The following is a 19,006-nucleotide window of genomic DNA, read 5'->3' as shown; positions in this document are numbered from 1 at the left end:
GCGCTACTCGCCAATCATATGAAGATCTATGCACACCCGTCAAAGCGAGTTCATTCTCATGACGAGACACGCGGGCCACAGGAAATTTGAAGCGGGCCACATCTGGCCCGCGGGCCGCTAGTTGAATAGGCCTGCACTACGGATTATCTGATGTCTTTTAATGCAGAAAAAGACCCTGGGGTTACGCTGTAATGAAAACAAACAAGCAAAAAAAAAAAAAAAAGCAGCAGTTGATGAAATTATGAAAAGACAGTATAATAGTATAACAACAATTATAACACTGTACAGACTCTAAATATTGTGCATTAAAAAAATAGCACACAACAGTTGATAAAATAATGAAAAGACAGTATAATAGTATAACAACAACTAGAAATGCAATTCCAAGGAATTACCAGTGCATGAAAATGCCAAAAATGAAATGTAAAATATAATTTGTAGTTAACACAAATAATATAAAAAAAGAGAGATGGGGTAAAACTGAGCGAATGAGGATTTACATGTTGTGTCATTTACAGTATGTTGTTATAAGTTATGTATTTTTAGAGTTGCTTGCTATGGAGGTTGCTAAGTAGCAATTGAATTACACACAGATATTGATGGATGTTGATACATAGTTTAATGGATGTTGATAGACAAACAGTTTATAATAGAATGTTGGATGTATTTAGAATTTATAATAGAATGTTGGCTGTATTTAGAATGTTGGATGGAAGGTTAGATAGATGGAGACAAGGTAATAAATGCTGGTTACTATAGTGGTTCCTAGGTTGACATAATGGTGGTTGCTAATGTAGGTTGTTGCTATAGGTAATTGAGATTGTTAGGTGTTGCTGAGACATATATGGTGGTTGTTAGGTTGACGTGGTTTAATAAATGTTGATAGGCAGACAGTTTAGACATAGTTTAAGGGCTGTGTAGAGGTAGACAGTTTAATGGATGTTGATAAGACAGATAGTTTAATGAATGTTGATAGACAAATAGTTTAATGGATGCATAGGTAGATTAATAGATGTTGATAGGAGGACAGTTTAAAGAGGAACTATGCAGGATTGGCGATTTCATCTCTGGTTTCGGTTTCGTTTTTAGTTTTCGCTCGTTTTATGCTTGCATTTTCTCTGCAGAGCTTCCCCGACAGCTTTAGCGTGTATATTTATACATGTATAGGCTATATTTAAATATAAAAATTGCCAGCGTGGTTCTTCGTCTCAGACATCCAGATGTAAACAAGGAGCGATTGTCTCCTGCAGAAAGTTGCATAGGGTCTCTTTAATGAAGGAATAAATAGTTTGAAGTAAATGGATGGAGAGAAAGTGAAAATGGAAAGTTGAATTGAATGGAAAGTGGTCTTTATTAACATGACTAGGGTGATTGCGATGATTTCTATATTGTTGCAAGGGTAATTGGGATAGCTGTTAGGTTTATCATAGGGGCAATTCCATATCAGTTGGAACAGGTCCGACACCATGGTCCTCAGTTTTTCCTGATTTTTGGTCCAAATGTTCCTCCATGTCTCATTAGAAGAAAACCAAAATTTTAGCTAGGTATCTTGTTTAGTTTCTGAGATATGGCTCTTCAAATGTGGTTAGACGCGTCCTAAAAAAAGGCTGAAAATTCTGGATTTAATGAGCACCACTTTTTTTTAAACCCCTCTCCTCTCTTAAGGCTACCATATTATTTTCAAAAAATTTGAACACTGGGGCAGTACCCTGTGTTGTTGTCCAAAATCATAAAGGAATTACAGTCCTTCCCACCATTGGAGACTTATTCATCGAAACAAACCCATATTTGTTTTGAAAGCAATGAAAAAAAAAACCTGTTTTTGTTCTCTTATGGTCATGAATGGCTAGCACTCACAGTTTTAAAACTCTACATATATATAGTCCATGAGTAAGAGAACATGTTGACAAAAAATTGAGAATGTTAGTTTTCGTATTTCGAGGCTATGAGCCTTCAAAGTTGGCCAAAATGGCGTTTTTTCCTAAAAATGCCACTTTTATTGCCTTTTTCCAAGGACAAGATGAAATGCAAATCCAACATTTCTTTTTTTCTGCAATAGTGTGGCACTTTGTAGATCATGTGAATGTGGTAGATCCAACCTGTCCATTTTAATATCCCCACAGCACATGTCTGAAGTTAGAAAAAATGAAAAAATGTCTTTGCTGAAGGAGGTGTTGGCTTGATTTGTATGAACCTCTTAGAAGGACAATACGGGGTGTAAACCCATTTTGTCTTTTTGAGGGATCAGCATGCCATCCTGTTAACAGGATAAAAATCTTATATCCCATTTTTACTCTTTATTGATCCCTTAGAATATGTCCAAAAGTTGTCATAAATGAAAAAAGGCGACTAAATTGAGGGGCTTAAATGGCCAAGTGGATCAAGTCACACAAGGCTAAAAATGAAATATAAGACAGAAGAGATACTGAGGGAGAACACTGTGAAATGTATAACCCCTGCTATGATGGCCTTTGAACCCACTGTGTCCTTAACTGAGGTTCATTCTTATTAAACAAATTTCTTCTGCATGAAGCATATTGTCTCCTGGTTGCTGTTGGAGTTACCGTTGGATGCAGCTTGCATTGTGATTTGTTCTAATGGTATCCCTGGACAATTAACCCGAGATCCACTTAGATAAACATAACCCTAGGACCAGTGAAAATCCTACACTTTTTGGTCATCCATATCCATCCATAAGTTAAACCCTAAGGGAGGATTTTTTTATGTCACACAAAGTGGGTACCAATCAACTCCAAATGGTCTGAAACATACTCCTACATAATATCTCAAACCATGATTTTGGCCTCAACACTTAAGCAAATTTCATTTTTTTGTTTTTTCCCATTCGTTTCAATGGGAAATAGTTTTTTGCGAACAACTCTTGAACGGAAGGTCGTAGACTCAATCTGATTTGCTCCATCAGACATAATTCGACCATGAGGATCAAGCAAGAAGTAAATGTTTATTTCTATGACCTTCCGTTCTCTAGATATAGCCTTTTTAAAGTTTATTTCCTGTTTTAAACCAACTTCCGGTTATCACAGGATATTAGGGACACAGTGGGTTCAAAGGCCATCGTAACAGGGTTAAACATTTCACAGTGTTCTCCCTCAGTATCTCATCTGTCTTATATTACATTTGTAGCCTTGTGTGACTTGATCCACTTGGCCATTTAAGCCCCTCAATTTAGTTGCCTTTTTCATTTTTGACAACTTTTGGACATATTTTAAGGGATCACTAAAGAGTAAAAATGGGATACAACATTTTTATCCTATTTACAGGATGGCATTCTGATCCCTCAAACAGAAAAAAATGGGTTTACACCCCATATTGTCCTCCTAAGAGGTTCATACAAATCAAACCAACACCTCCTTCAGCCAAGACTATTTTTCATTTTTTCTAACTTCAGACATGTGCTGTGGGGATATTAAAATGGACAGGTTGGATCTACCACATTCACATGATCTACAAAGTGCCACACTATTGCAGAAAAAAAGAAATGTTGGATTTGCATTTCATCTTGTCCTTGGAAAAAGGCAATAAAAGTGGCATTTTTAGGAAAAAACGCCATTTTGGCCAACTTTGAAGGCTCATAGCCTCGAAATACGAAAACTAACATTCTCAATTTTTCGTCAACATGTTCTCTTACTCATGGACTATATATATGTTGAGTTTTAAAACTGTGAGTGCTAGCCATTCATGACCATAAGAGAACAAAAACAGGTTTTTTTTTTCATTGCTTTCAAAACAAATATGGGTTTGTTGCGATGAATAAGTCTCCAATGGTGGGAAGGACTGTAATTCCTTTATGATTTTGGACAACAACACAGGGTACTGCCCCAGTGTTCAAATTTTTAGAAAATAATATGGTAGCCTTAAGAGAGGAGAGGGGTTTAAAAAAAAGTGGTGCTCATTAAATCCAGAATTTTCAGCCTTTTTTAAGGATGCGTCTAACCTAGGGCTGGGATAAACGATTATTTTTTAAACGATTAATCTAGCGATTATTTTTTCGATGCATCGATTAATCTAACGATTCATTTTTTCAGTTCGATTCGACTTCGATTCGATTCGATTCGATTCGATTCTCGATTATCTCCCCATTAATTGACTAAAACCTATATATTAATGTTGATTTACATATCTGAATGAAAAAAACACATGAATTCCTTACTGCAATACATGTTTTATTGCTCTTAGGTTGCATTTAATCAAATATTGAAGCCTTGAAACACATAAGCCTAGCTTACTGAAAAAAACAAGGTGCATCTTGTTATTTTCCTCTGAAAGAAGAATTACAACAATTTTATGTCTACCATTCAATAAAAAAATAAAAAGGTCACCCAAAATCCTCGTTTAGAGCAATTAAAAGAATACAGTAACCAATGTAAACTTGAGGGCTTTAGAGCTTTTCCAACAATGTCATGGCATCCCTCCTGAACCAACAGAATTGAACATTTATGTTGGAAACACATAGGCCTAGCTTAACGAAAAAAAGTGCATCTCTTAATTCTTCACTCACATAAAGATAACAATAACATGACGTAATACACTCACCACTCACCTATTTCTTAAACTCAAAAGCAAAATTCAAGTAAGAGTGTACAAGAGCAAAATAATGCATTCTGATGTCTAGCATTCAACAATAAGGTCACCGAGCCACCCTTTCTTGGAGCTATTGAAAATGCAATAACTATTGTAAACTTGGGGGCTTTAAGCTGATACAGAAAGTGCTTTTCAAACAACAAATAAATAATGAAAATAAACATTCAGAATTCAACATTTACTGCATGTTGAACATAGGCTAGCTTGCAGAAAACTGTGTGTCTGTTGTGTGTCTGTCTGTGTGTCTGTCTGTGTGCATGTCTGTGTGCCTGTCTGTGTGTGTCTGTCATATGTTGGAGTGAAGGAATGTGAGCATTTCAACATGCTCGGGAGTCAAGCTTGCCCTTTTTTTAGTAACAATGTTCCCAGCAACTGAGAAAAGCCTTTCAGATGGCGTTGATGTGGCAGGTATAGACAAGTATGATTTGGCTACTGCAGCCAGGGTGGGGAACCTTATGGCGTTATCCTTCCACCATGCAAGGGGGTTATTATCCCTTGAGATAGGGTTTTCCCCAAAATATGACAGCACCTCTTTCCTGACTGTCTCACTGTCCCCATCACCATTCTGCTGGTCCGTGTTTTCTCCATTGCCATCTTCCTCCTCAGAATCTGTGCCCAACAAACTGTCCAACAAAGAGCAAGACCTCTTCTTTGGTGGGGAGCTTGCTGAGGCTTCCTGCCCCATAGCTGTCTGTAACAATCTCTGCTTCTTTCTGACATCAAGAGAAACAGTCTGTATCTGTACTTGTAGTTTGAGTGCATCATCTGCTGAAAGGAACTTCAGTTTCCGAAAACGAGGATCAAGTGCAGCCGCAATGAGAGACACATTTTTCCCATCCTCTTGAAATGCAAACACCTCCTTCCACCTTGACAATATCTCCTCTTCTGCTTTGGTCTGGAAAAAGGTCATGGCAGCAGAATCAAATGAATTATTCTGGGTGGATTTCAGGAGACCCTTCAGCAGGGGGGGTAGAACAGAGGCGGTGACATAAGATTGCCCACTAAGGAAAACCGTGGCTTGCTCATAGGGCTTGAGCATCTCTGCCAGTTCCTCCAGAAGAATCCACTGATCATTTTTCAGATCAAGATGGTGCTTTCCGCGCTGTGTGATTTCAGGATCTGATAGTGTCGCAACCACTGGCCATCTCTGCTCTAAAACACGTTCAATCATGTAGAATGAACTGTTCCAACGGACTGCTACGTCATGTATAAGTTTATGTTCAACTGTGCCCATCTGCTTTTGCTTTTGCTTTAGCTTCGTGGTAGCTGGCTCACTTTTCTTTATGTGCTTTACAAGGCATCGTGTAGCTGACAGTGCCTTGTTGATCACTGGGTTGTCCATGGCATGGTGGACTACCAGTTGTAGTGTATGCCCAGCACACCGATGGGAAGCCACCCCAAATCTCTCTTCCAAAATTCTTAAAGCTGCCACAACATTACGTGCATTGTCATGGACAATAGCAAGTACATTCTCAAATGAAATATCAAATTTTTCTGCAACATTCTCCAGCCAGGAGGCAATGTTCTCTGCTGTGTGGCGTTCTTCAACTGGAAGTGTTGTTAAATTTAAGGAAACAAGCTCCCAACTCTCATCTATAAAATGGCAAGTCACCCCTAAGTACGCCTCAGTTACCAGACTTGTCCAGGCATCAGTGCTCAGGGATATTTTAGATGTGGCCATTTTAAGTCTGTTTTTAAGCTTTTCCATTGACGTTACATACTTGTTTTCCATTAGAGTAGTAAAGTGGCGCCTGCAGGGCAGAGTGTATCCTGCTTCGAAGGTTGTCAGCATGTCTTTAAAACCTTCTCCCTCCACCACTGAAATCGGCCTCATGTCTTTCACTATCATCGTCAACACGCTCTCCGTAAGAATAGCGGACTGCTGTGGGGTGCAGGGGGTTGCAGTTTTCTTGCGAAAGTAATTTTCAACGCTACCGGTATTCGTCTTATCCCTGAAAACATAAAGCACACACACACACACACATTAAAATAATAGAATAATAAATCAACAACAAAGAAATAGCCTATACGATTTCTCTATGTAGGCTATTAATATCCACCTCAGCCTAGATATGACCAGCCATTAATCAACAAGTCGGCTAATCAAATCTTGTGTGTTTCTTGTGCAGTCACGGCATGACATGATGCTATATTTCGTTTAAAACTGCCATGTAGCCGAACTGTGCTCACTGACCCATTGACGACTATCAACGAAGGCATAACGTTACAACTAGCCGCTTTCACACTAGCTAATTGCCAATGTCATTTTTGCTACATAGCTAATTTAGATACACTTATGGTGCGTGGATGCTTGCTTTTCTAATTACACAGAACGTAAACCGAAGTCAACTTTATGTGTTGACAACGTATTTAAGACTACTCCAACATCGAGTGCAAAGTGGGGAGTTGAAAAACTTACGGTGCTCTAGGCTCATCTGCAGCTGCTCCCGGGTGGCGCCTCTTCAGGTGCTGATGCATTGCCGTGGTGCTAGAATGGAAGGCCATCTCCATTTTGCAAAGACGACATGTCACGGAATTGTTTCCTTTAAGATTGAAGAATTCCCATACTTTAGATGAGCGAGAGCGTGTTGCCTTGCCCTTCTGCAACTCACTCACGTTGCTACTCTCCGGCGCTGCCATCTTTCTTTTGGGTCTGACTGACTTCTTCTTGTCTGTGAGTTTAATTGGCAGCTCGCAAGATTGTGCCTTACCGCCATCTACCAGACAGAGGTGTGATCGCTCTTGGACATCATCAGTACATTAGGCTACTAGAAAATAAATAATATATATTAAAAAAAAAAAAAAAAAAATAATAATAAAAAATATTTTTATTATCGACGCACCGACGCGCATATTTTGCGTCGATGTATTTTTTGCGTCGACGTAATCGATTGCGTCGATGCATCGTCCCAGCCCTAGTCTAACCACATTTGAAGAGCCATATCTCAGAAACTAAACAAGATACCCAGCTAAAATTTTGGTTTTCTTCTAATGAGACATGGAGGAACATTTGGACCAAAAATCAGGAAAAACTGAGGACCATGGTGTCGGACCTGTTCCAACTGATATGGAATTGCCCATAGGGTATTCATAGTGGTTACTCTGCTATGTAGGTTGCTAAATTAGGTGGAGGTTCCTAGGTGGTAATTGAATCAGACATGAGTGTGTTGATAAACAGTAAGGACAATTTCCAAACTGATCATATATACTGTAGATAACACACCAGCATGGAGCTCTTGAACAGTCCAAAAGCAAACTAGGCTTAGTTTATTTTATAACCTAACATCGATATTATGTTGTGATATGAAGTCATGCATTTATGGTTAAACCATGAATGGTTGTTTTTTTGCTACAATAAACTCTGCAATTTAGGATGAGAGCACGAGGGATCACAGCAAGAGATAATTTGTGTAGACAATATGTGTGGATAAGTTAACTTTTTTAGAAATGGTGAAATCTTCAGAGGTCATTCTTTTACTGTCTATCATGCAGGCTCACATTGCCTACGTTAAACATCATAATTGTATTGCATTATTGTGACTGTAGAAGAGCTAGGGTGTGCATTGCACTTGATTGCACACAAAAATCACAGTTAGGCGACGCCGACGTTATTGGCTGAATGATTAGGTCTATATTTTTCAAATTGATAAAATATTCAACGGTCATTTCAGCAGGCTGTGTAGCCGAATTACATTGATATCATATTGTGATATCCTCTTTATTGTGTGTGATGTGTTCTGTTACCTATTGAGTTCCTGAAATAATTGTGTCCCTTTAAGGGGAACTTGGGGGTGGAGTTTTAGGTACGTGTGTTTGCGTGTGTTTGTTTGCGCAGCAGCCAGCAGGTCGGAGTCGGAGAGTGAAGGAGTTGGGTCTGTTAAAGAATGCTCTGTTAAAAGCGTGAGTTGTGGCTAAAACGGCAACTCGGTTGTGATATAAGCTACTTGGTTGATAAATAAAGCACGGGAAGTTTCCCTCAAGTGTGACAAAGTGTCTGGAGTATTACAATATTCATCCTGGCTGTAGCCTAACTTTAGATGAAGCAGGCTATGAGTTTCACAATAGGCTATTAACGATGGTAAACATTTATGCCTGGGATCAACACCGGGAGTTGACAATTGATTCAGTGAAGTTAGCTTTATTTACAGCTGAACTCTAGGTCTCTCGTGGTCTGCGTTATTTTAATTCAAGTAGCCTAGGCTAGCAATTTTGCCTGGGTTGATAACGTTAGGCTATTCGTTTTAGTCGGAAATCACTGTTGATAAGACACTGTTGACAGATGTGGACTAATAATAGCAGAAGCAAGCTCGGACCAGTCCAAGTTGTTTGTTGCCTACATAGGTACTGAAGACAGTCTAGTGCTTCAGATTATATCCAGTGGTTTATCTAGCCCAAGTATGTTCAGGTGGCATACACACAACAATCCGTTAAATGTTTTTATTTAAGTCATGTTGTACAGAAACATGATAGTAGTTCATTTCAGTGTGCTAGCGATTTAGTTGCTATGTGTTTTCAATAGGTTATAATGGGTCAACAAGCTAACAAGCTAACTCTACTGTTAGAGAGTTTACGTTAACCTACAATGATCTGTGTGTCCTGAACACATTTATGTCGCATATAAACAACAAACCGTATCAAAATAAACCATTAAAAGTGGTCAAGAAACCTAATTCACATTTAATATTTCCTGTTACGAACCCCAGGGCCGCCGCCATTGTTTTCTGATTTTTTTTTGTTACTCCCGCCTCTGTGTACAACGCAGGCTTCTGATTTGCTCTGAGTGGTTCACATTTGCATATTCTATGATGTCATGATCACAATGGTAGGTCTATGGGGAAATTTTAATAGTTTTTCATTTATAGTTTAAAAAGTATAAAAGTTACAAAGTTGAAAAGTCATAGCAACTTAATCCATTAGAAGACCTACGTTACAGAGTTTGAATGAAGTTTCTAAGTTAAACGGTTGAAGAGAAATTGCGTACGGAAAAAGTGGTAAGCGGAATAATAATAAGAGGAATAAGAAGTCTAGGAATAACAGTACAGTGCATTTTCATGCACTGTAATTATAACACTTATAGACTATATTGAACATTGCTAAAAGTACTGTTCATTCTAGCTATACCAATGCATAACCAGTTTTGCTGAATGGGTTATAGAAACTGAGATAAATGCTTGCTTGCACAGTATGAACACAATTGATTGCTAGGTCCAGGGAAGGTGTTCATGTCAGGTCAACCACATGAAATAGATGAACAGTTGACAGTTTTGGTTGCTCTTTCTTGCCTGGCTGTTTCAAGGCGAACTCCATTTTGTGTTTTTCAAGGCGAAATCCCTCACGTGTTTTTGAGTAAAACGATACACAGTTTTAAGGAGCCCCATGACAGTAAGGTAGTCAGGACAGTGAAGATGGGGGGTGAATGTAAAGGTTTCAGTAAAGACCAGTTCAAACACAAGATCCACCACGAGACGGGCTGCAACATTCTAAAACCCAGCAACTTTCTGCAACAACGTGTTCTAAAACTGGGGCGTTCAGACCAGAGAGGGTTAAAGCGGAGCGAGAGGCGCAAACGTTCGATCATTTCCGCGTTCTGTCTTCGCAAAGGGGAGGGGGGCTAAATCCCCCTTTAAGCAGACCTGCTACATTCGAACTGAACTGCTTGCCAATCTGACAGAGATCGATATTCCACTATGACGTCTTTGCAACACGCCTCTTTAAGCAGACAGGAACTGTTCAAATTTTGCTTCCATAGACATGCATTACGTTGCTCTATCTTGTCAGTAATGAAGGATCTTTGTTCAGACCAAAGCCATTGATATCTCAAAGTTGCGACAGCCATTGACTTCCATGTTAAAGCCAGATTAGAGTGGTCACGTGGTTAGTGGGTAGCCTCAGTAGTTCCCTTGGTCCCTGGTTTACTACGGGATTGACAGCAGCATAGTTGTTTTCTCCTGACGTTGGATATGAGGTAGCCTAATGAAATTATTTCCAGATTCCACGCTGTAGCCTATACTACAGTAGGTAGCTTGCCTAATCTGCCAAGTTCAAGAACAAGCACTACTAGGCTGCTAGAATTTATAATTCCCGGTAGGCTAATAATAAGTGTCCCACTCTGGCCCTAGCTCCATCATGATTAGGCTACGTTACATTAATTACGTGATTGTCTCTGCTAACCGCAGCCTACTGGTGACAGGCACATTATCATAATAAAAGTTTCCATTCTCACTTCAGTGGAATGCATAGAGCCTAGCCTACTTCATCAGAAACTACAAGCATCACCACTTGTAGCTTAGGCCTATACCCTCTCTGATAATCAATTTAGAACCGTAACAAAAAAATCCCGGGAAAGCTTTTAGCCAACGTCACAATAGCTCCGCGCAAAAGTGTTCTAAAACTCTGCAACTAAGATTTGACATGTTGAATGTTTAGGCGTAAAACAGGCGTACGCTTGTTTCCACGCAAAGTATGGCATTTATCAATGTGAACGTGATTGGTGGCTACGCTCAAATCTCTCAACTCGTGTACGCAACTTTTTCAGGCGCCATAGCATCGTGCAGCAGTAAATGGGCGGTGCATAGTGTAGTGTTCTGCTATCTATTATAATAGAGAGTGCTGCCCCCTTGTGGACATACTATAGTCTGGTCTGTAATCGTGGTTACGTGTATGTTGATTACCGAAGTAAAGTCCCAGCCTGCACGCTCAGTTCGGTCTCCGTCTGAATCATTGAACCCACATCAATATATTACAGTTTGGCGACGAGGATGGGATGCTTAAAGAAGATAAAGCATCCCGGAAGACGAGAGACGTAAAGTTATAAACGGCAGATCACAAGAAAAGAAAATTGTGGCACCAACGTGAGTGGCTAACAACGAGCTGACAAGCTAACGTGACTGCTAGTTATTAGCAAAAGGGACGAGCTGCAGAAATGGCCCTAATCGGCAATATATCGGAATACAAAGAAGGTAAGGAAGATTTTGAATCTTACCTAGAGAGACTGGAACAGTGGATGGAAGCGAACACTGTGGCAGATGAAAAGAAAGTCAGTGTTTTCCTGTCAATAATCGGAGCGGATGCCTACAAACTTTTGAAAAGTTTACTCATGCCAGATAAGCCCAGTGCGAAAACTTATGCCCAACTCACCAAAGTACTTGGCGATCATTACAAGCCGAAGCCACTGGTCATCATGGAGAGGTTTCGTTTGCAGAAGAGAAATCAACAGGAGAGTGAATCTGTGAGTGACTTTATAGTAGCTCTGAAACAGCTGTCTACTAACTGCGATTTTGGTGCTCACCTTGATGATGCCCTCCGTGATAGATTTGTGAGTGGACTAAAATCAGAGGCAATACAGAGGAAATTACTGGTAGAGACAAAGGTAACTTTTAAAAGTGCATGTGACACGGCACTGTCCATGGAGATGGCTTCACGCAACACATTGGAATTTTCTGGCAAAAATAAAGAGAGTGGAACAGTTAATCGAGTGTACAACCAAAATAAAAAGAGAGATGACAAACGGAAATCAAGTAACACAAGCTACAGCAAGAGTGCTACCTGGCAAAAGAGCAGCGTGGATGACAAGCAGCAACAGCCACATCAGCCTTGCTACAGATGTGGAGGTAAGCATCCAGCTACTGTGTGCAGATTTAAACAGGAAAAATGTCACCATTGCACAAAAGTAGGACATATTGCACGTATGTGTAGAAATAAAACAACACAGCAGAAAACTCATTATGTCGAACAGGGAGCTGAAACAAGCCTGACAGAGTGAGGATAATGAAAGTTCATTTGGTCTGTACACAGTATACACAGCTTCTGATGGTAATGAAGGCTATGTGATTGACATGAGCATTGAAGGCCGGAACATATCGATGCAGTTGGACACTGGAGCATGTGTGTCTCTTGTGTCAGAAATCATCTACAAGAGATCACTCGCTCACTTGCCACTCTGCCCAGATAAAATACCGCTGTCTACTTTCTCTGGAGAAACCATACCAGTGTTAGGGAAGGTGATGGTGAATGTACAATATGAACAACAAGCAGCTTGTGTACCATTGGTTGTCGTGAAAGGTGACCGACCAGCACTACTGGGCAGGAACTGGCTCAAGCATTTGAAACTGAACTGGAAAGAAATACTCCAAGTCAAGGCAGCAGGAGATGTTACTGATCCGGAAGTGGCAGTAATTCTACATAGGCACAAGGAGGTGTTTGGGGAAGGGCCCAGCACCATCCGTGAGTTTAAGGCTTCGATCAAGATGAGGCCAGATGCGCAGCCAATATTTAAGAAAGCGAACCCAGTGCCATACGCTCTAAAAGAAGTGGTGGAAAAAGAACTGGACAGACTAGAGACAATGGGAATTATATCAAAAACAGACAGAAGTGAATGGGCTGCACCTATAGTGGTTGTGCCGAAGGCTGACAAATCAATACGGATATGTGGAAATTACAAAGTGAACATAAATCAGTGCGTGGAAGAGGAAACTTATCCATTGCCAAATACTGAGGACCTTTTCGCAACATTGGCTGGAGGAAAGCTGTTCTCTAAACTGGACTTATCACATGCCTATCAGCAGTTGGAGTTGGATAAGGATTCAGAGAAATACCTTACAGTCAACACACATCGAGGACTCTACACTTACCATCGACTTTCATATGGAGTCTCAAGTGCCCCGTCCATATTCCAAGCAGTGATGGATCAAATCCTACAGGGGATAGAGCATGTTTCCTGTTTTCTGGACGACATCTTAATCACAGCTGGTTCAAGAGAGGAACATCTGCACAAACTGGAAGAGGTGTTGAGTCGTCTTGCGAAGTATAATGTGAAGGTCAAGAAATCAAAATGTAAGTTCATGACAGACACAGTGGAATATTTAGGTCACATTGTGGATAGTGAGGGTCTCCATCCCACAGAAGAGAAAGTGAAAGCCATTGTGAACGCACCGAGTCCCACCAATGTCACAGAGTTACGCTCTTTTCTGGGGCTACTGAACTACTATGGCAGGTTTATGCAAAATCTGTCCATGCAGCTACGACCCTTGCATGAGCTACTGAAACGAGAGTGTGTGTGGGAGTGGACATCGGGATGTGAAGCTGCGTTCAAAAGTGCAAAACAGCAACTACTGCAGAGTACCCTAGTGGTTCATTATGACACCAGAAAGCCTTTGAAACTAGCCTGTGATGCTTCGCCTTATGGTGTCGGGGCGGTTATCTCACATGTGATGGAGAATGGAGAAGAGAAGCCCATAGCATTTGCATCTCGTACACTATCCGAGGCAGAATGCAAGTATGCTCAAATAGAAAAGGAAGCCCTCTCTATAATATTTGGAGTGAAAAAGTTTCACAAATACCTCTACGGAAGGAAGTTTACTCTCATTACGGACCATAAACCGCTCTTGGCGATCCTTGGGCCGAAGTCAGCCATCCCCACACTGGCCGCTTTGAGAATGCAGCGGTGGGCACTCATTTTGATGGCTTATAACTATAGTATTGAGTATCGCCAGTCTGCAGCACATGCAAATGCAGATGCACTCTCACGGTTGCCAAGCAAGGTCAGAGATAGCACTGCAGAGGAAGGAAAAATCTTCTATTTCTCTGTTATGGAGGATTTACCTGTGAAAGCCAGCGACATCGCACAGGGCACAAGCAAAGATCCGGTGCTCAGCCGAGTGAGGGAGCTCACTCTAAATGGATGGCCAGGTCATGCAAAGGAGGAGACACTCAAACCGTTCTTTATGAGAAAAACAGAACTATCAGTGGAACAAGGATGTGTTCTCTGGGGAATGAGGGTTATAGTCCCTCCAGCTCTCAGACCAAAGCTGCTACATGATCTTCACCAGGGTCATCCTGGGATGTGTCGTATGAAAGCTTTGGCGAGAAGCTATATGTGGTGGCCTTGTCTGGATAGGGACATTGAAAAAACTGTGCAAGAGTGCAGTGCATGCCAGACAGTGAGACAACTACCAGCAGTGGCCCCACTGCATTGTTGGAAATGGCCAACGCGGGTGTGGCAACGGATACACATTGATTTTTGTGAGAAAGATAAACAGTATTTTTTAGTCCTGGTTGACAGTCACTCAAAGTGGTTGGAGGTGGTTCACATGACAACCACGACATCAGCTAAGACTATTGAAGTTCTGCGCAGCATTTTTGCATCTTATGGACTGCCTGAGGAGGTGGTTTCAGACAATGGGCCACAATTCACAGCCGGTGAATTCAAGCAGTTTTTGAGAAGTAATGGCATCAAACAAACCCTGGTCCCTGCATATCACCCTGCTTCGAATGGGGCTGCTGAAAGGTCAGTACAAACCGTAAAATCTTCACTGATGAAGCAAGTGTTGGCAGATAAGGGGTCTGTTACATTGCAGCATAGACTGGCAAATTTCTTGCTGATGTACAGAAGCACTCCACACACAGTAACAGGTGTTTCACCAGCCGAGTTGTTTCTTAAGCGTCAGCTGAGAACCCGGTTTAGTCTTCTGAAGCCAAGTCTCGCTGACACTGTTGAGGAGAAACAACGCACTCAGAAGAGATACCATGACAAGGGTCAAAGCAAGTTGAGGATGTTGTCTGAGGGTGATCAAGTGCGTGTGAGAAATTTTCGTGAAGGGAAGGAGAAGTGGATCAGAGGAACAGTTGTGAAAAGACTAGGACCTGTTTCTTACCTGATAAACGACGGAGTGAGAGAACGCACAGTGCACATTGATCATCTGTTACTCTCACATGAAATTGTGGATTGCAACACCTCAAGCGATGATACTCACCTGACACCAGATATGGATTCAACTCAACCCAGCAGCATCCAGGAGGCAGAAGGGAGGATTTCTACTCCATCACCAGCTCATCCTCTGGTGAGGTCTGGAACGCCTGCCAGACTCAGCCCTGCACTCAGTTCACGAGCGCCAGCACAGTGCGGAAATACTCCAGTGACACCAGCAGAGCCAGTGGCTGTCTCAGCCGCTACCCAACAACCTGGACGCCGCTATCCAGATCGTTTGCGGATTCAACCAAAAAGACTGAACCTTTAAAGAGCAAGAATACAGTATCCTTTTTTGGGTCAAATGTTCTGTATGTCCTAGTTGGTTCTGAATTATAGCTAGGTACTAGTAGTTAAAAATGGAAAGCTTAATGTTCTGTTTAGGATCAGCTGGAATGGAAAATGAAAGAAATGAATGAGACAACACAGTTTTAAATTTGCAGAAGAATGTTTATTAAGTTGTGTAAAGTAAATATTTTGTTTACAGTATTTTTGCAAATTGTAATATTTGAGTATTGGGGGTTAACGTTTAAAAGGGAGGAGTGTAGTGTTCTGCTATCTATTATAATAGAGAGTGCTGCCCCCTTGTGGACATACTATAGTCTGGTCTGTAATCGTGGTTACGTGTATGTTGATTACCGAAGTAAAGTCCCAGCCTGCACGCTCAGTTCGGTCTCCGTCTGAATCATTGAACCCACATCAATATATTACACATAGAAAGTTGAATAGTTGAATTGATGGACTATCTTGGACCTTTCCTGTACATGTGCAGCCATTTGCTGTAATGTAGCATATATTATATTGACACATGTCATGGCTTAGAATATCCATAGGCAGGGCTGTACGCTTAGCTTTTTCATTAGGAGCACAGGTGCTCCTAAATGAAAAAAATGTAGGAACACAGAGAAAAATTTAGGAGCACTAAGAAATTTCCTATGGCCCATAGGCGATGATTACTTTCTCTTTGGCAAACACAACATTCATGAATTAGCCTAGCCTAGGCATATATATTTAAAATTATTTTCAAAGGGCAAATTTCAGTATCGTACGGTTTTGTAATTAATGTATTTATAGTATGATGCGTTCTCTCTGTGAAAATGAAGTCTGTTGCGCTTAAATCGCTCTAGTTTCCCACCTTCCTTGATGACAGCTTCTAGCTGTCAAAATTAACAAGGTTCAGCTGGACGTCACTGTGGCTCGAGATCACTAATGATCTCTTTTGGACGTATAATGCACCTTCATGTCGTAAATTCTAGGGGCGAGGCCATTAAAACGAGCATAATATAGGGGCGTGATATTTAAATCACGCTTGTTTCCAGCCGCCACATTTATCAACACACGTTTATTCTTACGCTGGAATTGGAGTGATACGAAAGTTTGATGAATCACATGTGAGCCCCGTCGTAAGATATACGCGGGTTTCTACGCTCTGTTGATAAATGAGGGCCACTGCCCCTTAAGGCTGGCTAACATTGTACGATTTTGGTCTGTTTTAGCAGTCGGCGACTACATTTCCAGAAACGGGCGGAAATCTTGGGAGTTGTACTAGAATCGCGGCGCGCTCCTGTCATCTAAATTGTTGAGTGTAAGGTGCCAATCTTAGCGGTTTTAAGCAGTCTTTTTCTAGTTTTGCCGTTACGACAATATCAAACATCGGAAGTGTTTTCAGTCATTGTGCAGACGTCCACAGGTCTTTTGCCGCACACAGGTCTGCTTTCACAGATAATAGGCTTGGACTTGGTCCCGTCTATGCAGCACATAAAGTCCTTGTTCTCCTTTTTGCAGCATTTTTTTTTGCAGCAAGAGTCCTTTGTACTGTTCTTGGTCTTCATGAAGTCCTCAGTCATCTCACAGTCCTCAGTCTTCTTACAGCACTTTAGCCATTTAGAGTCCTCGGTCTTCTTATAGAACTTCTTACAAACAAATATTAAAAAAAGGACAATGATGGGAATGAAGCTTATGATCTGAAAGACAAAGTAGAGATCTTAGCCCAGCAACATTTTTGTTGGCAATTCAATTCAATTCATTCTACAGTACTCCACCCCCCCCCAAAAAAAAAAACAAACAAACAAACAAACAAACAAACAAAAAACACACATTACCCTCAACACACATGCTCACCTGAGAATAACCATAAAGCGTGTGCGCCTTAAGCATGATCCTTTCCTTCTCCTCCTCTGTAATATTAGTTGGTTGACACCATCTTCGCCGATCCCCAGCCTGAGGCTTGACATACTTGCCACTCCTGGTGGCCATTGCACATACAAAATGCTCCCCATCGTAGAAGAGCAATGCCAGCCAGATAAATGCAGGGACAAAACTGGAGAGGACCCTGTTTCCCTTTTTACAACTCCAACCACATCTACAATTGCAGCTGCACTGACACTTGCAATTTTGAATAGTCATCATAAACACATAGACTGCGATAGTAGGCAATATGAATATAGCTACAGTGTACACCTTATTCCAAAAGGGATCACAAGGGCACACATACTCTATATTCATTGACCTTTCTACTCCTATAACTATGGAGCCAAAGACCAAAGTTATAAGAGCAGGACTATCTGTAATAAATTCCAGTATTTTTGAAAACACACCTTTTTTGAGTTCATCCATACTTAATTGATGACTGATAAAAACAGATGATTAAATTCCACCTTCTTGGATAGTTTCTGTTATGGCATCCAACCGTGATCTCTGCAATTCAACATCAATCATCAATATTTAGTTCAAATAGTCATACATATTCATGTGCTGTCCATTTCAATTGGCTTAAACAATGTAAAATTCAGCCAATCAGCATGAAGTAAATGACCCAGAACGAGGAAAGAATGAAACTGAAACTGTATAACAGGTTTTTATGTAACCTCTATTAAAACATATTTATAAATAAAAAGATGGTAATGTTAAATTAACTTCTCAAGTTAAACGTATTGACATTATTCCTTTTGTACTTTTCATATTCTTTCAAAACTTGTGTGGGAAGCATAATAAACCTTAAAAACAGGAAATAAAAGTGTTCTGCGTACAAACAATTTTTACTGTAATTAATTGGAGAAAGTAGCCTACAGTAAGTAACAATACGTTTAGAGTTCACCATTGGGTGGAACTGATATGACTTGTAGACAGTGGATACCAGTAGCTTGGAACAGAGATCAGGAAGCACATACTTGGCCAGTTATCTGCAGGGGAGGAAGGAAGGACAATGATGCTAAAGCGCCACCTGTGGGCAACTTTGGGCAACTGCAGGCAAAATTCTAGTGGCTCAACATCTTAGGAAAGCTAAAGATGGAACACAGTTACACTGAATTATCAACTTTCAACTCCTCAGTTAATATTCATCAGCTCCACACCTTGAGGTCTGTCCCTGCCCTGGCAATATCAAATAAACATACAAAGACAGACTAAATCTAATTGAATCTTATAGGACTTTTTGATAAGGGTTCATTGTAAACAAAGTAACAACTAGAAAAGCACTCAGAGAGCGCAGACCTCCGCCTGTATTGTTCTTTCTAGGTTGTCATACATTTGAACCTAAAGTATTCCGATCGCCACCACGTGGCCATACCATGCCATTACACCACTAAGCGTAACACATAAACGGCTCCGGAATCCCGATGGTGTTCTTTCTTCCCTGGGTCATGTCGGACCTTCCCTGAA

Source organism: Sardina pilchardus, chromosome 21 (genome assembly GCF_963854185.1).
Source record: "Sardina pilchardus chromosome 21, fSarPil1.1, whole genome shotgun sequence".
Classification (NCBI taxonomy): domain Eukaryota; kingdom Metazoa; phylum Chordata; class Actinopteri; order Clupeiformes; family Clupeidae; genus Sardina; species Sardina pilchardus.
Note: the sequence above shows the minus strand (reverse complement) of the source record.